The sequence below is a fragment of the Macrobrachium nipponense genome, chromosome 18 (genome assembly GCF_015104395.2).
Source record: "Macrobrachium nipponense isolate FS-2020 chromosome 18, ASM1510439v2, whole genome shotgun sequence".
NCBI lineage: Eukaryota > Metazoa > Arthropoda > Malacostraca > Decapoda > Palaemonidae > Macrobrachium > Macrobrachium nipponense.
In genome coordinates this window covers 79,155,573-79,183,546 of record NC_087211.1, presented here as the reverse complement: position 1 = coordinate 79,183,546, position 27,974 = coordinate 79,155,573, and positions in this window count along the sequence as shown.

Sequence of the window (27,974 nt, the reverse complement as noted above, 5' to 3'; positions counted from 1 at the left end):
AAAAAATCTAAATAACTTTTGTTCATTGAAATTTTTTTCGGGGTTGGCAGGTAGTGTGATTTAATTCTGGAGAGCAGGTTCATATCAAGAGCCAAATATTTTTGGTTGACGTCGGCAGAGGACTATACAGCAAGTGTTCTCAACCTTGGACTGTGCCGTGGCTTGCTTTGGGAACTCTCGAAAGCACTATTTCCTTCATCTACCTTTTATCGCTGTGCATTTGTTAAGTCGAAGACTGTTCCACTCAAAACGATCTGAGGTTTATATATCAAGCTCTTTCACTTCTCGGCTCTTGTCGGGGAGCATCATCAAGTGCTATCTTCATCTCTCTCCTGGAGGAATACTTTGGAAAAACAATCGAGTCCGAGCTGAATTTTTACCGAAGAAAAACTCCACACTTTTCACTCCCTCCCTTTCCTCAGATTCATAACTTTCATTTCCCTTCATAATGAGACAGTCGCTCTCCCTTCTACCTCACCCATGCCCAACTGATATGCCCCATCAACTCTTGCTTTACTCAACACAGCAGACTCCCCCCCCACTCCCCCCCTACCACACCTGCCCAGACACACACACACACACACACACACAATAAGTTCCTGATCTAATAAGGATTTTTGGGGGGAAGACTCACGTGCCTTAATCAGGGTTGTATTTGGGACGAGAAAAAAACATTTCACCTGGAAACGATCTGACTCGAAAGTTAATGATGGTGCTTGTGTTGCGTACTTATGAGTGGGTGTTTTTTAAATGATATCTTTATCCTTTTTAGGATCAAGATTAATGCAGATTTATGCATACTGAATGTGCTCATATATATATATATATATATATATATATATGTATATATATATATATATATATGTGTGTGTGTGTAGAAAGATAAATATTTTCAAATGCTGAATCTTAATTTGCGGGTAAATATATTCATACCATTAGGGAGGATCCTGTGGTAGGGGTGTAAGAATACTACTACCGTACGTCCTGCGTGTCATAAAAGGCGACTAAAAGGACAGCTGCTATCTTGCAGTCGCACTTTTTAGTAAAAGGCTAAGCTCACCGCCAATAACTGTGGTTGAAGACAGCAAGGGCATGAGGTCGTAAAAACCCCCTTTGCCAAACATTCAACCATGCCTGATGATGCCTTTGATAGAAGGCAGTGGAAGAGAAGGCGCATCAGGCAACCGACCCCTTAATGTAGGGATAACGGTGGGAAAGAAGATACTCATATCATTAGGGATGTTTTCAGAAAGAAGTGTTTACCATTCAAGAACAAATGAATATGAAAGTGTAATAAGCAATGTACTGCAAGCTATCAAAGGATACCAGCTCTCGGCGTTAGTGGTTATAAAACCAACAGAAAACGTTCGAGCTGAAAGAATGAAATACCTTCAATAGTTTCATACATGAAGCTGAAACTGAAGGGCTGGAGGCCCATCGTGATTGAGATAGTTACATTTAAATATGAGCAGTCAAGTCAATGGACTGCAAATTTATCTTATTCAGAGAGAGAGAGAGAGAGAGAGAGAGAGAGAGAGAGTACCTTACACACCTTACAGTTCGTTCGGGTTGCCCTAGGTCCCTCAATGTGAGGCACCTCTAATGTCTACCACAGAGTTGCTAGTACATCTTCCGGTATATTTTGCATCTTCCAATCTTGGATGGTCTGGGATGCAGTTTAGATATTTGTCGAGCTTATTCTTAAACACATCTACGCTCACACTACGCTGCATTATCGATGCTGGTGCGTAGTGGATTAATGTCCTGTGTGCTTTTCTTATTTTTCCTGGTATACTTTTGGGCACTATTAATCTACCTCTGCTTGCTCTTTCTGATATTTTTAGTTCCATGATGTTTTCTGCTATTCCTTCTATCTGTTTCCATGCCTGAATTATCATGTAGCGTTCTCTTCTCCTTTCTAGACTATATAATTTTAAGGATTGTAGTCTTTCCCAGTAGTCAAGGTCCTTAACTTCTTCTATTCTAGCTGTAAAGGACCTTTGTACACTCTCTATTTATGCAATATCCTTTTGATAGTGTGGGTACCATATCATATTGCAATATTCAAGTGGACTACGAACATATGTTTTATAAAGCATAATCATGTGGTGGTCCAAATCTTTTGCTTTTTGTTGTTTTTTGAAAGTGCCGTAACAACATTCCCATTTTTGCTTTACATTTTGCCAAAAGAATTGCTATTTGATCATTGCATAACATGTTCCTATTCATCATCACACCAAGGTCTTTAACTGCTTCCTTATTTGTGATTGTCTCATTATTAGGTCCCCTATATGCATATAGCTTTCCTTCTCTGTCTCCATAATTTATTGATTCAAATTTATCAGAGTTAAATATCATCCTATTTACCTCTGCCCAATCACATACTTTGTTAAGGTCTCTTTGTAGAGCGTTCCAATCTTCATCACAAGTAATTTCTCTACTTATTCTTGTGTCATCAGCGAAACTACTCACTACCGAATCCTTAACATTACTGTCTATGTCTTCAATCATAATAACAAACAGTATTGCAGCTAACACCGTACCTTGTGGCACACCGGATATTACCTTGGCTTCATCCGATTTCTCATCGTTTGCAATAACTATCTGTTTTCCGTTGTGTAAAAATTCTTTTAACCATCTTCCTACTTTATCCACGATATTGTGTTTTCTAATTTTCTTGGCTAATATATTATGGTCTACTTTGTCAAAAGCTTTTGCAAAGTCTAGATAAACCACATCTGTTTCATTTCCGCTTTTCATATTTTTGAATATGTTCTCACGGTGGATTAACAATTGGGTTTGTGTACTTTTTCCGGGTACGAAACCATGTTGTCCTATATTAAACAAATTATTTTTTATTAAATGTTTCATAATATTTTTCTTCTTTACCCTTTCATACACTTTCATAATATGTGATGTTAGACTCACAGGCCTATAATTACTTGCCTCTTGTCTTGATCCACTTTTGAAAGTAGGGGTAATATATGCTAATTTGTGCTCATCATAGATCTTGCCTGTATCTACACTTTGTCTTAATAATATTGCAAGTGGCTTTGCGATAGAATGAACAACTTTCTTTAACAAAATAGCAGGAATTCCATCAGGCCCTGCTGCAGCTCCATTTTTAATTTCATTAATAGCCTGCACAATACCAGCTTCATTAATATCTATGTCAGCTAAATATTCACTATTTTCGTCCCTTACATCTATATCATTATCTTCATTATCTATTCTAGGGGTGAATTCTCTCTTATATCGTTCTGCCAATATGTTGCAAATTTCCTTTTTTTCATTCGTTAATCTCCCTTCAATTCTTAGAGGGCCAATTTCTCGCGTATGAGTATAATAGTTTGGGGTTTTGCTTGATATTTATTAGGGTTTTTTCTTCCAAGTCCCGTTTTTCATTTTCTTTTGATTGTATAATCTTTTGTTCTGCATTTTCTATCTTACTTTTTAGTTCTATAACTTTCCATGCATTTTTTTCTTTTGCAAGACTTTTTTTCCACTTTCTGATTTTCTGGAACAAGATCCTTCTGTCTCTTGGTATGCATGACTGATTTTTACTTTTCTTCTTTGGTATATATTTATCCACTATTTTCTCTAATATTTTATATAATATCTCCGTATTTACCCTTATGTCATCACTTACGAAAATGTTATCCCAATCTTTGTTTAATTCTTCATCTATTTCTGACCATTTTATATTTTTACTGTGGAAGTTGTATTTTCCATATCCTTCCCACTTTTTCATTTTTTGCTTATCTCTGTTTTCACTTCCTTTGGAATGGACTGTTAATTCTATGACATTATGGTCTGAAATACTCGCATCAGAGAGAGAGAATTATCATCCGATTGGTTTTATTCCGTTTCATGGAGACATGTTATCCAAAGGCCTCCCTTTTTCAATTATAGTACGATAGCACTGTTATAACTATGTTCTCTCTCTCTCTCTCTCTCTCTCTCTCCTCTCTCGTCTCTCTCTCTCTCTCTTCTCTCTCTCTCTCTCTATATATATATATATATATATATATATATATATATATATATATATATATATATATACATATATATATACACATATATATATACATATATATATATATATTTGCGACCCACAACAGTCAAACAGACACCAGGATTGAAAAAAGTACTTCTGGGAACTCCTTGGTTGAACTCGAAATTACTCTTCGTACAAAAACAACATTTCCATGGACTCTCAAATCTCTCTCTCTCTCTCTCTCTCTCTCTCTCTCTCTCTCTCTCTCACACACACACACACATACATACATACATACATACATACACAAAGAAACACATACTTTTCACGCGCATTCTTTTGAGTTGTTGATTCGTAACACTTGAAGATGTCAGCAATTCACATTTATCCTCGATTTAAAAATGTGAATAATTTTAAAACAATTGAAAATATCTTTCCGTTCCGGATATTGCTCCGCTTTTAGGATTTTATATACTTTGATGAATTATAATACAGCCACGAAGCAGCGCCCAAAGACATGTAGAGATGGTTTTTTTTTTTTTTTCGTGCTTATCCTGACTAACCTATCTGTATCTGTCTCCCTTGAATATGCAGCCCTTTACGACGTAGGCACAAGATTTGTGAGGCAATAAAATTGTTATTTAGATATCCGTTGGTGTATATAAATTCTCTCTCTCTCTCTCTCTCTCTCTCTCTCTCTCTCTCTCTCTCTCTCTGGCGTTCAGGATGTTGCTACTCGAGTTCTCTCCTTTGAAATGGAAGGCGTCACCTTTAAGTTTAAAGATTCTTGTCGGCGAAGTTGATTCCAGTGTCAATGAGGTGTGTCCCACAACACCTCAGTGAGACATCTTGAAGGAGGAAGAAGAAGAAGAAGAAGAAGAAGAAGAAGAAGAAGAAGAAGAAGAAGAAGACAGTTAAAATGCAACTAGTGAAGACGGGACAGAGGTGAAGAAAATGATAAGTTACTCCTCAACAGTGGTTTATTATTTGTAAGATAACGCGTTGGTAAAGAATGGCACTAATCTTTTATATTGAAATGTTTATTGACAGAACCGCCAAATTCAAGAGGGAATTCGGAGGTCCCTTCATGGATTTTGGGACGCCTTACAAAAGCTTTCGTTGTCACGGACTTTTCATATAAAATCTACAACAGCTTTTCAACTTTCCTTCGCAGTAATTTATTATTGTTTCATTAACTATCGTTAATTAGTTTTTCTAAAGATGACAGGTTATTCTTCAATGATCTTTTTTATTACCAGGTAATTTTTTAAAGCTCTGCCTTTATTCTTACCAGGTCATTCATCAAGAACCATCGTTATGTACATTATCTTTACACATCTATTGGATTAATATCATGAAAAAAAAGATACATCTTTCTTCTTCCGTGAAATCATAACGAAACAAAATTTAACGCCAGTAACGAAAAAAGCAAAGCCAACTCTGGAAACTGGAATCCCTTTACAAAGTAAACAAGGAAGTCGCCCAAACAATATTTGCTTTATTCGGCCTCAGGGCTTCTTCCCCTTCTGGATGAACTGGAAAACATTTGCTCTCAAAACTGCCAAACAAAGTCCAAGTCAAAAACACTGAACTGGATTTCCAGGTGCAAGAAGGTCAAAATGTTTGTAAAAGGGTCAGAAATGAAAAGTTATTGGCAGCCGTGCTTTCACTTCGATCTGAGAGTGGTATCAGTGTATAAGTAACCATTATAAGCTTTAAAGCAGATGCAGGTAACGGATGGAGCATCCTTGTCATAATATTTGTAGGCGTTGTAGTAGTAACTTGGGACGAGGCGTTTTATACCTATGGAACGGCACCCCCAAAAATTGAAATATTTTACTAAATAAATTTAATTCCCTTTTCAGTCGCTTCATTTCTCTGTATGCAATTTCAATCATCCGTCTCTGGTTTTCCATGAATGATCAATGGTATTTCGTTCAATTTCCTTGATACCGTAAAGAACTAAGTTGAGGAGAAAAGAACAGAGCGCAGGTTTTAGCGGAGGTCTTCTTTGTTCAGTTTCTTCGAAACTCAACAAAACAGAGAAGCTGGAATTCACGATACAATACGGACTTCAACAACCGTCTTCTGCGAATCAAGCAAAGTCGACAGCTTCGCCTTCCAAGACACAGCTCTCAGATGGGAAACGATGTATGTTGGGTCTGGTCAGTACTTGGTTGGTGGCCTCCACTGAATGCCAGGCACCGTCGGCACATAAGCAGTTAAACAGCTCTTGGACAGAGCATGAGACCAGCAACCTTACATTACAGCTACTTATTGAAATGTGTGTGTAGCCTATACCTGTTTTTACTTTTCTTGCTGGTACAGCTACTTATTGAAATGTGTGTGTAGCCTATACCTGTTTTTACTTTTCTTGCTGGTATCGTTAATGGAAGAATAAACAAATGAATTATTTTTGCTAGTTGTCCCGTTCAGATATTGTAAACATTTCAAAATCCGGGAAAAAACACGGAAGCAAAATGTTATTTTTGGAGCTGCATTTGTAACTCCACGCTAAAAACAAATACAAAATATGGTCCGCTTTTATGCCAGAACTAAATAATGCATTCAAATGCATTGTTTGTAAGTCATTCACGTAAACAATTACTTCTGCGAATGTCACACGCATATGCTCAGTTAGTTCTGTAACTGAAAATGAATTACGTTTTGCATTGTTTTCAGAGTTTGGAAGTAAATAAAATCATGGCCGGGACTCCCAAACAACTACTGTTGACTTTTTAATTTGTATTTTTGAGCCAAGATAATTCCTGTCGCAATATTTCACCACTGTCCTCGACGGTGTTTCTAAATTGATCCCCCGTCTATGTAAACAGATAAACACAAAAACATACAAACTTGCGCGCTAGCGCGCGCACACACACATAGTATGTAGGCGTGTGTGTGTGTATGTATTTACATTTTTCTTCTTTAAGCGGACTTCATTAAATTGCTAAGTTCTGGACACTTACGTCCTATGTAATGAAAGCGAAGTATCAAAACAAATACTTGATTCTTGGTCAAATCAGTTCAACTTTGCCAAAGTTAAGACATCTTTTGTCTTGTTCTGAAGTTTGGAGGCATTAATGGCGCTAACAAGTGTTTGTAGTTTCAAGTGAATTAAGGGGAGAATTATCCTTTTGTTTCAGAAGTTGCGTGTGAGTATAAAAATCCTAAACAAAATGGTGTAATTGCGTTGTTCAGCCGTGTCCTAACAAGCAGTTTACGGAATTTAGTCTCTTTAAACTTGTTCATGAAATACAAAAGAGAACCTCATAATAATGTGGTAGAAAGTATAGTGTGTTTATATATTTTTATTCTGTGATTAACGCCGATCATCAAAATATAATTGAGTCTGTGAGATATAATATGAGTTTTGAGAATGGGGAGACGTGGTACTCTGTTCTGGAAGGTACTTAGCGTCTTTTGGTCCAAGACTTGACCCCTCGACGATCTTTTATATTACAGTTATTTTTATACCTTTATTACCCTCGCTCTTCGATTTAAATGTGTTCAGGTGCTAAAGATGAAAGACGCCAGATGAATGATCCTTGATGGTGGAACTTTGTGGAAATCTAAGGGAAAACCACGCATTAAACGAGAGCATCCAGGTCGCAAATACAAACCAGCAGGACGGATGCAGATATAAAATAGATCAATTCTAACTAGATGGATATTAAAGTTTCATGGCTGGATAAACTCGCATGCAAACAACTACCACAGAGCCACTCTTATAAACGCGTCCGCTTGCGCATGCGCAGAACCACGTATGCGTATCCAAATGGAAGGAAATTGAGAGATGAAAAGTCTGCACCAAACAATTGTATATTCTCTCTTCCTTTGGCGAGTGTAAATGGAATGGCATCGTTTCCTTTCTCGCGGCAAATGAGTCTCTGGTTGACTCAGCATAAAAGACGAGAATATTCTCCTCGCAGCCGAAGGCAAAATTTCCCTCAGAGGTGCTTTTCTTTTGCCTCGGAAAAGCACCAACATTTTATGCTTCGTATTTCCTACCAGAATGCAAAAATGTCACGGCTCCTCGACAAATGTAACATAATTCATTCTGGCGTTAAGGACAGAAATATTACCCTTACAGTCATTTCTTCTTTTAACAAGTCAAAATTTATTGTATAGATGAAACAATTATTTTCTTCGTATGAATTTTACTTCATAACACAATGAACATTTGTGCTTCATTTAGATTTTCGCTTCTGTAACCATCAACTAAAAGCTGAAATTTACTTGGGCAAGATGCATTAACTAAGGAGTTTCATCGGGATAATTAAATAGGAAGTGTCAATGTCTTACGAGTTACAACTCGTGATATTGGATCCGAACTGGATTATAGCGGTTCTCACGGTTTTAAATACCTTTATCATTCACATTTTGTATCTATAGAATTGATACCGCAAGTAGCCTTATACGGTACGCCGCTAGAACTTTTCCACATATTCCGAGCCAACCTTCAAGCAAACCCATTAATTTATCAAATATATATATATATAAATAAATATATAAATAAATAAATATGGATACAAGTGGAGTCAATAATACACTCCGTAAGAAGTCGGAAGGGTTACAAATTATAATAAAAAAGGAATCACGATAAAATCAATAAGCAAAACGTAACCATAGGTTAAATTAAATATCCAAATATATATGCGTAAGATTTGAACTCTAACTTAACGCTTTAGTAATGACAAATAAGCTAAAAGTTCAAACACATATCAAAACCTACGGACATATTGTCTGTCCCGGTGATTTATATTCGTAGTCAAAAAATTATAATAAATAAATAAATAAAATAAAATAAAAGAGATTTTAAAGTCAGGAAGTCTAGAAGTGAAAATGTTATCTATGGAATAATCCTATATGAATCTTATACAGGGCTAATAATATATATGGAATTTGTATGGAAACCTTTTTCATTAGTTTGAATAAGAAATATTTAATTTAACATAATTACATTTATTACAATCATGCAGATTTCCAACATGAAACTAATATATTGTTCAATTTTGGTACTGTTTTTTTTCAGACATTCTTCTCATGTGGGTGGAGAATTAAAAACAAAAAAAAATATCACTTGAAAATATTAAAGTCGTATTTAATTACAGCAAGTCACGTAATCCTTAGCTGGCTGAGAGCATCTCCTGCCAAGTGACGACGTCATCATTGCCGTATCAGCATTTGTTCCTTTTAACCTCAATAATCTGCTTACACAGGCTTCATTTGTGTGTGCCGTCTCCGCTTGCGAAGCAGGTTGACTGGAGAAAGGAATGCTTAGCTCATGAACTTCACATGTGGTTCATAGGTCACATGACATACCACATAACCTATTCTTATCCGTGTGTGCAATGCAACTTTAGTTAAGGACTTGCAATCATTTTAAAATTAATGAACAAAATAAGCAAATAGAATTTCTATAACAACAAAATGAATTAATTTTTTCTGAACCTCGTAGACATTTAGAAGTATCAAGATATGTATATGAAATATTTACTTGCAATATTAGCCTATTACAATTCAAGTAAAACATTCATGGGAAAATGTCACATTTTTTTCGAAAAAAAACCCCAAAGTTTATATAGAAATTAGTTACCTAGTGGGTTCTTTCGTTGCATCTCTAGCCTATTAATAAAGTTTTTAAAATTAACCTATGAGGCGCGCAAGAAAATTGAATATGAAACTTTTGTTAGGGGCACATAGGATCAGATTTTATCACAACTTAATTTCAGTTAGCATAGAGAAATACAGAATCATGATTAATATTCTCTTTGACTCTTATGTTGCCTGGAAATCTTACAAATAGCTCCGTTTTCCACTTCTTTGTCTAGTAACTTACTACCAGTAATATCGAATTTTCTTTGGGATTCGTAATGATATCTGTTTATTTTTTATAATTATGGATATTTTTACAGTCCTCATAGACCTGGATAGGTTCACTCATTATTAATGCCATGGATAAAAAAGTTTGTACAGCTCTCTTTTGAATTCCACAAATATCAGCAAATTCATGTGGGTTAAGTCTGGTCTTAATGGCTTTCTCCCCCCCTGTATTTGGATGTCGTCTGAATTTACTTTGCCCTTGTGACAAGTATAATTTCACTTGCAGGCTGATTAATGGAACCTAGTTACAGTATCCTGCAGTACGAGAGTTTCACATCGCAACTTCAAAAAATCGTTCGTTGCTGCGGACAACGGCAGTCGAGTAACAACCGCCTACAATGTGAAGGGAATAAGCACCATCATGGACTTCTTCGACCGACACCGTATCCCGTCGTTAATCTCGTTTTAATGCGGAACGCTCCGGCGGCTGTCGGAAATCGACTACAAAAGGGACATACTTCCGACAATTACGACCCGAAGGATATTCAACTCTACTTTGCTGGCGAAGGACTCGTGCTGGGGATGATTTTATTCATCGCGAACGTAATCGTGTGGCTTAGGATGCATAAAATAAGTATGAGGCCGAAATAAAACGTTGGACCCCGCCCAGGCAAATTTTCCCCTTGTTTTAACCAATTGAAATTGGCCATTTCATTTGGCTATAGGTGGTTGTCTGGAACTGTGTAATGGACGAAAAGTTGTTCGAACGCTAGTTAAATGTGAAGTATTGTACCCCCCCCTAGGTCATGTACATGTATCCTATATATATAAAAGTATCATGTATCCTATATAAAATGATTCATAAATAACAGAATCTAAATATATCTTTGCGTGTACGCAATGGGAATCTATTTAAAGTGCACATATATTAATCATAATTATATGAATCCATATACATATGTATAAAACACTCAGGTAGCCTATAATCAATCTGTTACCTTTTATCTTACCAATAACTGCAGTTATATATGAGTTAGTATATGGATTAATGAATCAGATATATAACAGTTAGCATAAAAATCAACGAATTAATCAGCATAAAACATTAATAATCAATTCATTTATGAAATTTTTATCAGTTAAAATATGATTTTTATCATGTTAATCTTCATTCTATGCAATTATCAGAGTACATTAGTATTTTCTGTCGCATATGTATCTTAAAGAGATGAAGTGAAAAAAAAAAAAAAACTGTATCAGTATATATCACGTGATCACTATTATTTACGAATATTATATGCATATTATGTCTAATATTTTATTACTTGAATCTGTATTCTAGTAATGAATTTTTTTTACTTATAAGTATTTTCTTTATATATATATATATATATATATATATATATATATATATATATATATCCACATAGTGTCTGTATCACATTCCTATAAGTCAAATGCAAGTCAAGTTTGAGTAATATTCAGTAGTTGGTTTTGGTAGCTGACCGAGCTAATGTAAGTGTTTACATAATAAAAATATGGAATGTTAGTCCATATATATAAAAGACTAAAACTAAAGAGGTCAACCAGATTGCTTGCAGGAATGTGATCTGACTAGAGACGCTAAAGATGTCGTATACAATAAGTATGTAGGCTAAGTTGACATGCCGTCACCTGTAGTCATTCAATTGTTTATAAACTTTAGCCCAAGCTTCCTGCTTGAGACAAACACCGCGACCTATAATTCAAACGGCCTACGTGATCTGTAGCGTGTCTCATTTTGATTGTGTGTTCGTATGTAACTATGTCATCTGATTGTATGTTCATATGTTCAAGCTACTGTCTGCTCCTTTATGACTTGTAACCGAGATGGTAGACAAAGCAGAATAGAGTTAGCTATCGTCATTAGAAGACCTGTACCTCTTTACCTAAGCTTTATCATGTAGAGAGAATAGAATTAGCCATCATCATTGGCAGAAGCGATCAAGCTATCGTCATTAGAAGACTTGTACAATCATACCTGATCTTCACCATTGTTGCAAAAATTCGAAGAAATATAAGTATTTTTGTACTTCGTGGTTTCTACTAGATCCTCACCTCATCACCGAATCATCATGAGTTTAACACATCGTCGTCATAACCAAGAAGATAATACCGACTTCGTAAGTGATCTACAAACCCCAAGACACTCCATTGAATATGGAAGTGCAATACCAACCGACTTAGCGTAAGATTATCGCAAGTCTAACATTACCTCATAGGGCGCCTTATTATACAAGGCAACCGCCCTAAAATATGTAATATTCAGCCATATTTTCAGCAAATCCTACTATGAGCAGCATCATTTTATTGCATCGGAGGCTGTTCTGCAACTTGGGAGAGAGAGAGAGAGAGATCCCATAGTGGGTATACGGCTTCATGTAAGACAGATGATGCTGCAGTCTTCAATTTTATATTTTGAGGAAAATCAGTGGAAACATTTCTATCGTAGTTATCTGTTTTAGAACATTTCCATTTAAAAGACTAAACTCAAAACCATTACCATACAAACATAGATACACACTAACATTACATACATACATACTAGCATACTAAGTGTTGTCCTATGCACATAACCATAGTTCACTGAAAAGCTAACTTATAACTATTATTAAACGTTAATAATTGACAACTGGAACTGACACGGAAGAACAGCTCTAAATCTCACTATACTCTGTTTTTTTTCATCTGTCCATCTGCCTATGGTGTTTGTGTATGGCAACACTGCGTCCCGGTAAATAGTTACGCTGTGTGTAAGTGTTAGGTTAAATAAAAGGATATCTGGGTGTACATTTGCAACTGAAAAGTGTTTTAATAATTTACTGTATGCGAATTACACCGTTAATATTCTAAATAGGATATTATTATAATCGTTGAATGTAAGCTGAATGTAACTATCTAAAGCCCGGGACGCAGTGTTACCATACAAACACACCACAGGCCGATGGACAGATGAAAAAAAACAGAGTATAGATGCCGCACACCTGCCTGACAAGAGCGCTAATGCCCACTGGTTAAGTCGTCTGCTGAACTGTTCAACCATTGAGGATCCTGCCTTACTATCATTAATCTTCACTATTACCTACTGTGATACTGTGTTTCGTAAGGATTCCTCCGGGAGGAGAGATCTATTGACATACTTGATTAGGTGTAGCCCTTAACATATGGGATATGCAGTATTTATATATATATTGAAATAGCCTAATATATCATCCGGTGCAGAGATTGTTCCTAGATCCCTCGTATTAACGCTCTCACGTATTTTGTTTATTCTATTTGTCAAAAGGGATTATGATGCTTTTATGCAATTTCTTATGGTTTACCAAACAAAAAAATGCTTTGGAAATAAACTATTAAAATCTGATATTATAAAGATCAAGTGGAATTTTTTCTGTCTGATTGTTTTTATATATATATATATTTTATATATATCTATATATATATATATATATATATATATATATATATATATATAGTATATACGCATTAAGCTACAAATGTCCTTTAATATCTAATTCTCTCTACCTCAAAATTAATATATTTTCTGAGGTAGAATGAATTACACATTAAAGGATATTTGTAGCTTAATACGTATATATGAATCACGGTGATCAGACTCATATGTAGTGTATATATTTATAAATTAATATAATATATATCTTATATATACATATATATATATATATAAACATACATATATATATGGATATATATGTATAGATAATATATTTTTTTTTTTTTTTTTTTTTTTTTTTCGTGACGAGAAAAGCAACGCTGAGCGACCATTAAAAACCCTACAATAGATTACGTGCAACAGGTGTCCCTATTCAATTCATATCCCTAATAAGCATACACTGTCCCTATCATCAATACACTTTTTTTTCCTGATATGTATGACTTAAAAAATTCTAATCATTACCTGTTTCTTTGTTCACGAATAAAGTAATTTTATTCTATATAATTTCTACAATGTATGTGCTTCAAGAAACTTTCCCAGAACATGACGTTAAGATATAAATGAAGCAAAGTAGACTATTTTCATAAATCTGATTTTAAATGGTTTCAATTCAGAACTCGAAGGACAATGTTGGAATACACTCCGGTCAATTCAATTCCTTTCGAAAAGGAATATTTCATACGAACGCATCTTAAACCGAACATTTCATAATTAAACCACTTCATGTTTTTCGCCAGTTGCGTCAAGAGCCGTAAAACCTAAGACCTGTTGAGCAGAGCTGTGAAGAATAAAGACCTTTAATAGATGAAATGAAAAGACTTTACAACGCCAAGTCTTTGTAACAAATTTTAGAGATATGCTCCTTTGATTAAACGGTTTCTCAGGGGATTTCGTATTGAGAAAATAGCTTTGAAAAGGAATTTTCTTCTTTACTGCACTATCGCCCCGCTATAAAAACGTCAAATTTTTTCACACTGTGTTATATATATGTATATATATATATATATATATATATATAATATATATATATATATACATTCTATATATATAAAATACGTTCAAATAAAAAATATATAAAAAAACAAACATAGTTGAGAAAATTTTTTTACAAAAATTAAAATTAATACAAATTAAAAACAATTAAAGGTTATAGCCAAAAAGGCAACCATTAAGCAAAAAACAAGGAAACCAGTTCTCACCAAACCATCCAAAGGAGAAGGAGAAGAACGAATGACAAAAAATTGACGCACACCTACGACTTCAGTTATGCAAGAAAAAGAGGAGAAGCGGAAACGTTAGAATTCAAAGAAGGAACAAGCCGTTTGATGTATAAGTGTAAGTGTTTACATAATAAAAATATGGAATGTTAGTCCATATATATAAAAGATTGCTTGCAGGAATGTGATCAGACTAGAGACGCTAAAGATGACGTATACAATAAGCATGTAGGCTAAGTTGACATGCCGTCATCTGTGGTCATTCATTTGTTTTGTTTTGAAAAACATCCAAGCTCCCCTGCTTGAGACAACTACCCCGACCTATGATTCAAACGGCCTACGTGATCTGTAGCGTGTCTCATTTGATTGTGTGTTCGTATGAAACTATGTCATTTGTATGTATGTTCATATGTTCGAACTACTGTCTGCTCCTTCATAACTTGTAACAGAGATGGTAGACAGGAGAACAGAGTTAGCTATCGTCATTAGAAGACCTGTACCTCTTTACCTAAGCTTTATCATGTAGAGGAATAGGATTAGCCATCATCATTGGCAGAAGCGATCAAGCTATCGTTATTAGAAGACTTGTACAATCATATCTGATCTTCACCATGTAAAACTTCAGAAAAATACATATAGTTTTATATTTCGTGTTTTCTACAAGAACCTCCTCACCATGAGTTTAACACATCGTCGTCATAACCAACAAGATAATACCGACTTCGTAAATGATCTACAAACCCCCAGACACTCCATTGAAGATGGAAGTGCAATACCAACCGACTTAGCGTAAGATTATCGCTAGTCTAACATTACCTCATAGGGCGCCTTATCATACAAGCACGAGCCCTAATATTGGTGGCCAGCGTACCAGAACTCTACAACGTCCTACGAAGAAAAACCAGAATAATAAATCATGTATCATAAGAAGTCAACGACGACGGAAGCAGCAGATTCTTCAAGCAACACAGTATCATCGTTAGTGAGCGACTTCAGAAAACAACAAGAACTCTTTAACGACGACGAAAGCAAGAGATTCTTCAGGCAACTTAGTATCATCGTTAGTGAGCGACTTCAGAAAACAACAAGAACTCTTTAACGACGACGAAAGCAAGAGATTCTTCAAGCAACATAGTATCATCGTTAGTGAATAACTTCAAGAAACAAAACCGACGTGTCCTTTTTCCTACGACAACGCAAGCTTCGTCTCTCATTAGAATCATTCAAGAAAACATCGTTAGTGAGCGTTTCCGGCACTCCAAGAAACAAACCGAACGCGTCTGCAGCATCGGATTTTCAAGGGCTTCGAATCATCGAAACAACGCGCACGGGGGAAACTGAAGCCAAACCAGGTCATCGCTAAATAGAGAAGGAGGACCAAGGCCGTGTGTCGTTATCGGAACACCGTGACTTCCCACAAAAGCAAGCTAAGTACAATTTTTTATTCATTTGGAGATAACTTTGAGTGTTTCCTTTGCAGGTCAAATTTCGTTATTCCTGTGGCTGAAGTTACGAGAAATTCTAATCTTATTTTTTTTTACAGAAATTATCTACATCATTGAGATATTGCTACTGCGAGTTTTATCTTTGAGTGTCTGTTTCCAGAAGTTTTCTACTGATAAATACATAATCATATACTATGTTAATTTTATCATTTGGGTGATTATTAATCCCTTACGTAACAAATCATATTAAACAGTGAATATGCGTTTACGCAGTGGACGTCTGTATTTATACAGATGCATGGATAGGGTCGTTAAGCACCGTAGTGATTGAGAAAAACACACAAAAAACAAGTGGAACACCCGTACAAATCTAGATAAATTAGAGGTAACACTATTTCGGGTCATGACAATAAATGCTCCTTTGCAAAAGTCCCGATCGCAGTTTTTAGCCTTGAGTTTTTGAGTTATATAAAATATCAAACCTCAATGACTCAACTTAACTTTTAAAATATGGCTGGATTGCAAGGAATAACATGTCTGTAAAAAACTTTCATCAGGCTAAATGCGCTGACCAGGATCCCTCACTATTTCAAATTTTAGCAAAGAATGAAGTACAAACAGTTAATATTGAATGCAGTAGTGATAACGTTGTCTTATTAGTAATCGCTCAGTTCCTCCTAATAGTTCGTCATTCATTGCTTTATACGTAACCAGCAACATAATGCTAAAAACACACAATACTTTGCCGATGGTAATAAAGAGAAGGATCTTAATTATTACAAAAAAAAAAAAATAGAAACAGTAGCCCGTTCAGAATCAAACAAGCAAACTCGGTGACTGCGTCACCTAGTCAAGCGGTCAAGGTCAGTCAAAACTGCCGAAGTGTTCAAAGCATAGCAAATTCCATACAATAAGCGACTCTAGCAGAGTGGGGAAAAGCGATGTTGGTTTCATACATACCGATATCTTTTTGAATTAAAAAAAGGATTTTTCCTATGAAACACGACCGTATAAAGTAATCAGAGCAGGTTTCGTTTTTTTTTAATACGTAAGTTATTATAAGTAGTGGTGGATAAAGCCCGACTGTACGCGCCGTAAAAATTAGAATATCTTGTTTATTCCTTTAGTACACGAAATATCCTGTATTTACGGACTCACCGTCTGTTGTTCGAACTTCCCTAATGAGAAGTCCGGATAAGCGAGCGTTTCAAAGATACCTCTATAGTTATAAAAAAAACATTGATCGTATCTAGTGTAATTGTAAGATTCATCTAGGGGTTATACAAAATATTAACTTACATCCTGCAAAATAAGGCGTGTTTATCAAAGGGAAATCCTATAAACCTTCAAAACATATTAAAATCCGTTTGAACAAAAATGAGACAGTTAATCAAATAACTTATATAAAGGAACTATACATTTGTCTCATAAATCGTAACATTGTTCAAATGACCCAACAGAAATTCTCCACAAACCGCAGTCGCACTTTGCACGCAAAATTTCGAGAAGCATGCACCCTCGAATATCTTAGTGCGTGTAAAAAGACTTTGCTGGGAAATGAAATTTTAATCCTTCCCGACACTCTGAAATATAACGATTTCCTGCGAACAAGCCCTAAAAGTATACATATCGTGGATACGGAAGTTATAAATATCGCATTTTTTATTGTTGCTAATTTTTAATCACGCCCAACCAGTCGTGGATGAATCTCTCTGATAATCTATCTAAAGTAATATCCGTAAAGTCATTCAAGCAGAGGTGATTCAGCAGAAATTTTTTTTTATCTTTTACCTGAATACCAGGAAGTTTCTCCACTAGCGAGTGATCTCTGGGAAAAACGGATGTAATTTAACACAAAACACGGTCTAAGGACAAACATAAAGATATTTACGTACCTTCGTATAGATTCTCAATGAAATTTCAAAATAGAGATAAATGACGAAGTTGAAAAATGTTAGTAATAGGAGTCATTAGGAAATCAAATAAGCCCATATAATTTTTCCCTCAAATGTCATGCCATAAAGATCGGATTTCGCGTATCTGCGTAGATTCTGTCGCTTAAACAAGGAAACGACTCCCGATAGTTTCCACTGCCATGTACCGACACATCTTATCTCTGTTAGGTTAGAATAAATTTTTTCACCAACTTGGACTTACTTAAATGCTTTTACCAGATACCATTACCTAAGTGATTGTACCTCATACACCGTTTTCAGCACACTCAGGGGACATTATCAATTTTTACGTATGCCTCCGGCTAACGTTGCGCCCAATTATAATATAGTGTTTGGAGACTTTTAAGGGATACCCTACATGACTTATATGGTTGATCTTGTAATCTTTTCTAATACCTTAGAAGTACATTCACATAAAGTAGAGCTAGTGCTACAGAGACAAAGACAAATAATCTCAGAGTAAAATATCTAAATGTGAGTTTTTTTAAAAATCCGAACATGTTTATCTAGGTTTTATGTGTCTAGTCAAGGTCTTAAAATAGTCCATGGTAAGGTGTCGGCTATTCATAACTTTCCGGTACCTATTAACGTAAAAGGGGGATACAGCACTTTTGCGCTTTAGTGGGTATTACAATCGTATGTAAATATTTAACTCTTCAATCATGACAGCTCCTTTAACAGATCTTACGAAGAAGAGCATAGATTTATTATGGTCTGAAAAGCATCAACAGGCGTTCGATATCTTAAAAGCGGAAAATGCAGCTCACCTAACTTAAAAATCCCTGATTTAAATAAAGAATTTTTTTTTATTGCAACAGACGCCTCAGACCAAGGGGTAAGAGGGATACTACTTCAGTAATATGATAAACAGTTCTTCCCTATAGCTTTTTATTCACGTAAACTAAAGCCCTCTGAAAGTAAATATGCAGTAATAGCCAAGGAAGGGCTAGGTATCTTTAACACTAGTACATTTTAAGTTCATAATCTATGGCTATCCTGATAAAGTCCTTACTGAACATGAGTCCTTTACCGAGTTTTTCAAAGGCTTTAATCACAGTCCAAAAGGAACTCGGTGACAAATGATCATTCAGGTTATTGGAGCCAAGATAAGATATCTACCTGGGAAAGCAATATCATAGCTGACGCATTATCCCGCAATCCCGCACCATACAGGCAAAGAACCCTTAATTGGACTAAAAGATATAGAAACATCCGTGCCTATTGTTAAAACCGTATCTAAACAAGAAAATTCCTTAACCCAGAGATCGCGAGCATTGAATATCTGGGTCGGAGCGCAGAACTGTTACAAACTGAACAAAGCAAGTGTCAACAGCGATAAGCAAAACAATAAACACCAAACAATAAACACTTCGAAAACGGAAACAGGGTCAGTGGCTAAGGCAAAAAACAATAAACACTTCGAGGCAAAAACCCTAAAGCAAAAACAAGTATATTTATAGTATGTGTATCAGAATAATGTAATCAAATGTAATGTTCTATGTAGGTCTGTGACGAGGAAAACCCGAAGAACACAGCAGATGACTAACGACCAGGTAATTAGTAATAATCTCTTTCATACCAATCGTCATAAACTGGTTGCATTCCGTCATCCAGTGGTTCCCTAGTATGTCACAGAAAGCCAAATCACTGTTTTACTGGCCTACAATGCTTACAGATATAAAAAGACATAACTGATTGTAACACGTGTCATGAAAACAAGGGACACACTAAGACGACTGTCAGTTAAGGGCCTATCCTGTGCCAAATCAATCCTTGAAAGAATATACGTAGAATTATTAACAGAATTACGAGTCTGACAGAGGGAATAAACACTTCTTAGTGTTTAATAGTTTCCTTGACACGTTATATAGAATTAATAGCACTAAAAACAAACACCGCAATTGAGTGCGTTAGGAATATTTATGAGTGCTAAATCAGTAAATATGGAATTCAACACATAATAATCTGTGACTCGGGTGGTGTAAATCAATAATAATCTCCATAACACGTGGTGTGAATTCCTTTCCATTAAGAAAACCAATAATATATTTTATCACCCAGAGTCAATCGGTTTGGTAGAATAACTGTTAATTAAATAGGAAGTGTCAATGTCTTACGAGTTACAACTCGTGATGTTGGATCCGAACTGGATTATAGCGGTTCTCGCGGTTTAAATACCTTTATCAGTTATATCTTGTATCTATAGAATTGATGCCGCAAGTAGCCTTATACGGTACGCCGCTAGAACACTCTTCCACATATTCAAGCCAACCATTAATTTATCAAATATATATATATATAAAAAAAAAAAGATATATTAAATAAATAAATATAAAAAATAAAATAAATATGGATACAAGTGGAGTCAATATAATACACCGTCCGAAGTCGTCGGAAGGGTTACAAATTATAATAAAAAAGGAATCACGATAAAAATCAATAAGCAAAACGTAACCATAGATTAATTAAATATCCAAATATATATGCGTAAAGATTTGAACTCTAACTTAACGCTTTAGTAATGACAAATAAACTAAAAGTTCAAACACATATCAAAACCTACTGACATATTGTCTGTCCCGGTGATTTATATTCGTAGTCAATGAAAAAAAAAAAAATTAAATAAATAAATAAATAAATAAAATAAATAAAATAAAAATAAAAGAGATTTTAAAGAGTCAGGAAGTCTAGAAGTGAAAAGAATGTTATCTATGAAATAATCCTATATGAATCTTATACAGGGCTAATAAATATATATAGAATTTGTATGGAAACCTTTTTCATTTGTTTCAATAAGGAATATTTAATTTAAACATAATCATGCAGTTTTCCAACATGAAACTATCATATTGTTCAATTTTGGTACTGTTTTTTTTCAGACATTCTTCTCATGTGGGGTCGAGGTTATTAAAAAACAAAAAATTTATCCTAAAGTCGTATTTGTTACAGCAAGTAACGTAACTCTTAGCTGGCTGAGAGCAATCTCCTGCCAAGTGACGACGTCATCATTGCCGTATCAGCATTTGTTCCTTTTAACCTCAATAATCTGCTTACACAGGCTTCATCTGTGTGTCGTCTCTGCTTGCAAAACAGATTGACTGGAGAAAGGAATGCTTAGCCCGAACTTCTCATGGACAAGGCAGACGTTAGGTACAAGTGTCTATCGGTGTGCGCAATGCAACTTTAGCTAAGGAGTTGCAATCATTTTAAAATTAATAACAAAATAAGCAAATAGAATTTCTATAACAACAAAATGAATTAATTTTTCTGAACCTCATAGACATTAGAAGTATCAAGATATATATGTGAAATATTTACTTGCAACATTAGCCTATAACAATTCAAGTAAAACATTCATGGGATGTCACATTTTCTTGAAAGACCCAAAGTTTATTTAGAAATTAGTTACATAGTGGGTTTTTTTCGTTGCATCTCCTACCTATTAATAATGTTTTAAAAGTTAACCTCAGAGGATGCGCACGAGAAAATTGAATATGAAACTTTTGTTAGGGCACATAGAATCATGATTAATCTTCTCTTTGACTCTTATGTTGCCTGGCAATCTTACAATTAGCTCCGTTTTCCACTTCTTTTGTCTAGTAACTTACTACCAGTAATATCGAATTTTCTTTGGGATTCGTATTGAATATCTGTTTATTTTTATAATTATTGGATATTTTTACAGTCCTCATAGACCTGGATAGGTTCACTCATTGTTAATGCCATGGATAAAAAAAGTGTGTACAGCGGACTCTTTTGAATTCCAAAATATCCAGCGAATTCATGTGGGTAAGTCTGGTCTAAATGGCTCTCTTCCCTCCCCTGAATTTGGATGTCGTCTGAATTTACTTTGCCCTTGTGACAAGTATAATTTCACTTGCAGGCTGATTAATGGAACCTGGTTACAGTATCCTGCAGTACGAGAATTTCACATCGAAACTTCTTAAGAAATCGTTCGTAAACGCAGCGGACGGACTACAGTCAAGTAACAACCGCCTACAATGTGAAAGGAATTTCATGGACTTCTTCGACCGACACCGTATCTCGTCGTTAATCTCGTTTTAATGCGGAATGCTCCGGCGGCTGTCGGAATCGACTACGAATGGGACATACTTCCGACAATTACGACCCGAAGGATATTCAACTCTACTTTGCTGGCGAAGGACTCGTGCTGGGGATGTTTTTTTATTCATCGCGAACGTAATCGTGTAGCTTAGGATGCAGAGAATAAGTATGAGCCGCAAAAACATAGAACGTTGGACCCCGCCAGGCAAATTTTCCCCTTGTTTTAACCCTGTCGAAAATAGGCCGTTTCATTGGGCCATAGGTGGTTGTCTGGAAACTGTGTAATGGACGAAAAGTGGTTCGAAAGCTAGTTAAATGTGAAGTAGTATAACCTCGGTCATGTATCCTATATATATAAGGTATCATGTATCCTATATATAAATGATCATAAATAACAGAATCGAAATATATCTTTTGCGTGTACGCACTAGGAATCTATATATAAATGATCATAAATAACAGAATCGAAATATATTTTTTGCGTGTACGCAATAGGAATCTATATATAAATGATCATAAATAACGGAATCGAAATGTATCTTTGCGTGTACGCAATAGGAATCTATTTAGAGTGCACATATATTAATCATAATTTTATGAATCCATATACATATGTATAAACAAATCAGGTAGCCTATAATCAATCTGTTACCTTTTATCTTACCAATATCTGCAGTTATATGAGTTAGTATATTGATTAATGTATCAGATATATAACATTTTGCATAAAAATCAACGAATCAATCAGCATAAACATTAATAATTTTATCAATTCATATATGAAATTTTTTTATCAGTTAAAAATATGATTTTTTATCATGTTAATCTTCATTCTATGCAATTATCAGAGAACATTAGTATTTTCTGTAGCATATGTATCTTAATGAGATGAAGTGAAAAACTGTATCATTATATATCCGTGATCACTATTATTTACCAATATCATTGTTTTATATTTTATTACTTGAATCAATTCATGTACACCATGAATTTTTATTTACTTATATATATATATATTCACATAGTGTCTGTATCACACTCCTATAAGTCAAATGCAAGTCAAGTTTGAGTAATATTCAGTGGTTGGTTTTGGTAGCTGACCGAGCTGATGTAAGTGTTTACATAATAAAAATATGGAATGTTAGTCCATTATATATAAAAGATTGCTTGCAGGAATGTGATCAGACTAGAGACGCTAAAGTTTATGACGTATACAATAAGTATGTAGGCTAAGTTGACATGCCGTCATCTGTGGTCATTCATTTGTTTTGAAACAGTCCAAGCTCCCTGCTTGAGACAACTACCCCGACCTATGATTCAAACGGCCTACGTGATCTGTAGCGTGTCTCATTTGATTGTGTGTTCGTATGAAACTATGTCATTTGTATGTATGTTCATATGTTCGAACTACTGTCTGCTCCTTCATAACTTGTAACAGAGATGGTAGACAGGAGAACAGAGTTAGCTATCGTCATTAGAAGACCTGTACCTCTTTACCTAAGCTTTATCATGTAGAGGAATAGGATTAGCCATCATCATTGGCAGAAGCGATCAAGCTATCGTTATTAGAAGACTTGTACAATCATATCTGATCTTCACCATGTAAAACTTTCAGAAAAATACATATAGTCTTTATCGTTGTGTTTTCTACAAGAACCTCCTCACCATGAGTTTAACAACATCGTCGTCATAAACCAAGCAAGATCTATACCGCAGACTTCGTAAAATGATTCTACAAACCCCCAGACACTCCATTGAAGATGGAAGTGCAATACCAACCGACTTAGCGTAAGATTATCGCTAGTCTAACATTACCTCATAGGGCGCCTTATCATACAAGGCACGAGCCCTAATATAAGGACTTAAGGGTAGTTAGGTAATTTATATGGCTTGTTCCACCAATAATAGAGAAGTGCTTTTTAGTTATTTCAATTTTGCATACGGAGGCATGATTCTTTATATTAGAAAATTCTGGTTTACTTAATTTCTGACCCGTTCTAAAACTGTATCCCACATGGCTACAGTATCTCATCTGCAGTAACCTACGGCTTGATCCAACATAACTACCGGTACATCCCGGGCACTTGAATTTATAAATAATGTTGGATCTCACGAAGGTCTGCAGTTTGTCTTTATAGCCGAAGAATACGCCAATCTTGAATGGATTGATTGGAATTAAATGCATTTTAAGGCAGCCAAATTCATTTTCGATTATTTGTTTAAACTTGGCAGAAAACTTGTTGTCAGAGAGAAATGGGATAGTGGCATATACATTTTTCTTTAAGACATTATAAGAGGGCATCGGATTGGAGAAATCTTGTGACAGCTGTCTGTTAATGACTTTATAATCCAGTTTTTCAGGATAGGAGTTCTGTAAGAAAAATGTGACTAAAAATAATATCTCATTGTGAAAGAGAAACCAACTCGAAGAATAACGTAAGGCCCTATAAACAAAGGTGTAAATAGAATTCAGTTTAAAGTTCTTGAAGCATGAACTGTAAAAAATGATTTTTTCATATACACAGATGTAGTAAATTCCCCATTGTCTCTGCTATCATTGATGTCTAAAAAGGGTAAAGAGTTGTTGGTTTCCTTTTCCATGGTAAATGTTATATTTTCATGTTGACTATTGATATGGCCTTGTAGAGCCTGAATCTGACGAACTTCGGGTGTACTCCGTTTAGCAGACAATACTGCAAGAAATCTAGATCACATTTGGCTTTTTCTTCCTTTAAGGCCTTTAAGGTCAATTTCTCCAACTTCCTAGAGGTGGCCAGGGTCCCTGGTGGATAGCGGTGTCGAAGGAGCTGTGAAAAATGTTGAACACGGCGAAGCCTGAGCCGGAACGCAAAGAGAAAGACGAAAAGAAGCCGATGCAACATCACGTTCCGGCTCAGACTTCGCCGTGTTCAACACTTTTCACAGCTCTGACACCGCTATCCACCAGGGACCCTGTCCACCTCTAGGAAGTTGGAGAAATTGACCTAAAAGGAAGAAAAAGCCAAATGTGATCTAGATTTCTTGCAGTATTGTCTGCTAAACAGAGTACACCCGAAGTTCGTCAGATTCAGGCTCTACAAGACCTAGCTGTATCGCACTGAATTTGACAGAAATGCCTTGGACGAGCTACTTAGGAAGGAGATTGAGACGAAGCAAAAGCTTATTGAAAGTACACGTACGATTGTTTGCCAACTACGGGAACAGCTATTTCATGATTTATCATTTGCTGAATGATTTTTGTAACAAAAACTGTTTCACGACTTTGTAAATGATTATGTCTCCTCTGTACAATTACGACATCAAAAGATACTACCAGCACTAGGTGTTGTTACTCCCAATTTTAATCATAGAAATTATTGTATTTTTAACTTTTCTGACTATTTTCTCTCCAAAAGAGATGAGTTCTTCCTGTCATTTAGCTTGGATTTTTGTCTACCATCCTACGGACCGAAGTATGCAGATTTCTATTTTCCTTTCGAAATGCTTTTTCAAAGACTCAAAGGTTTGAACTTGGTAAATGACTTAAGTGGTTTACTACATAAGTTATCCTTTCTAATACATAAGACTTATACTAATTTAAAAGTGTCTTGGACACCGTTCTTCAGGAAAGAGAATTTGACTATCTTGAAAAAACTTGTTAAACGGGATAATTTCGTTATTTCCAAACCGGATTAAGGTAAAGGTGTTGTGCTACTTAATAAACAAGAGTATATTGATAAGGTGAATAACATTCTTGCAGACAACACCAAATTTCATTCACATGGAGAACCAAACTTTTTGGATATTTACAAAAGGAAGATAAAATTAGCAGGTTTTTGAGAAAATTAAAGAACGAAGGTATTTTAGATGTAACTACATATCAGAAACTATTTGGGACACGTTCTTCTTTTAGTATTCTATATGGTCTCCGTAAGATACATAAGGAAGGAGTTCCTATCAGACCTATTATGGCAGCTTATAACAGCCCTTCTTATACTATATCAAAATACCTTGTTTCATACTCAGTGATTTCGCTTACAACCAACTTTCGCTTAAGAATGGTTATGAGTTCCAGAAACAAATAGTTTTACAAGATGGTGATCTACACATGACAAGAATCTCTTTTTACAAACGCGCCTCTAAATGAAACCATCAGTATTATTTTAGACAGGATTTTTTATGACGATCAAGTAATTTTTCATGGTTTTAACAGACAACTTTTTAGGACGTTTCTTGCAAGACTCAATATTTGTTTTTTATGGTCAACTTTTTTCGCAGGTCGATGGAGTTGCCATGGGCTCCCCATTGGGACCTGTGTTTGCTAATATTTTTATGTCCTTTTTAGAAGAAACCTTTTTAACTAACTGCCCGGATGTGTGTAAACCTGTCTATTATAGACGATGTGTTGATGATACACTTGCACTATTTAAAGAACCCTGGCATAGAGAGATGTTTCTGGACCATATCAATAGTCAACATGAAAATATAAATTTACCATGAAAAGGAAACCAACAACTCTTTACCCTTTTTAGACATCAATGTCAGCAGAGACAATGGTGAATTTACTACATCTGTGTAAATGGAAAAATCATACTCTGGACTTGCTAACATTTTTTACAGTTCATGCTACAAGAACTTTAAACTGAATTCTATTTACACCTTGGTTTATAGGGCTTTACGTTATTCTTCGAGTTGGTTTCTCTTTCACAAAGAGATATTATTTTTAGTCACATTTTTCTTACAGAACTCCTATCCTGAAAAACTGGATTATAAAGTCATTAACAGACAGCTGTCACAAGATTTCTCCAATCCGATGCCCTCTTATAATGTCTTAAAGAAAATGTATATGCCACTATCCCATTTCTCTCTGACAACAAGTTTTCTGCCAAACTTAAACGAATAATCGAAAATGAATTTGGCTGCATTAAAGTGCATTTAATTCCAATCAATCCACTCAAGATTGGCGTATTCTTCGGCTATAAAGACAAACTGCAGACCTTCATGAGATCCAACATTATTTATAAATTCAAGTGCCCGGGATGTCCCCGGTACTTATGTTGGATCAAGCCATAGGTTACTGCAGATGAGATATTGTAGCCATGTGGGATACAATTTTAGAACGGGTCAGAAATTAAGTAAACCAGAATTTTCTAATCATGCCTCCGTATGCAAAATTGAAATAAACAAAAAGTACTTCTCTATTATTGGTGGAACAAGTCATACAAATTACCTAACTAACCTTGAGTTCTTATACATCAAACGGCTTGTTCCTTCTTTGAATTCTAACGTTTCCGCTTCTCCTCTTTTTCTTGCATAACTGAAGTCGTAGGTGTGCGTCAAGTTTTGATCATTCGTTCTTCTCCTTCTCCTTTGGATGGTTTGGTGAGAACTGGTTCCTTTTTTACTATATACCTTTTAATTTGTATTAATTTTAATTTTTGTAAAAAAAAATTTCTCAACTGTTTTTTTTATAAAAAAAATATTTTTAAGTAAATTTTAACGTATTTTATGTTGTTTTTACAGATTGAGGATGCACGTAGATAATGTGCGAAACGTCTCTTATTAATAAATATGGCCCTTTTTGATGTGTTTATTGGACCTTGCTGCATGCTGTTTAATATCTTCTCCTGGAATCCTTATATATATATATATATATATATATATATATATATATATATATATTATATATATATTATATGAATCCATAAATAGTTTTCATGAAAAATAAAGGTTTTGTTTATTATTAGTAATAGTAGAAAACTCACATTTCTATTGTTTTCGTAATATTTTATATTCTAAATATAACCCCGCCCTCTCTCTCTCTCTCTCTTCTCTCTCTCTCTCTCTCACCGCACACACACATACTTATCTATTTGTTTTGCTCTATCTTATTTGTTTTATGTCATCAATTACTTATTTCATTTCTCTTCATTTTTCGTCCTCGACTTCGTTGTTGGTGAAAACAAGAAGATTCAGCAACAATCGATGTCACTT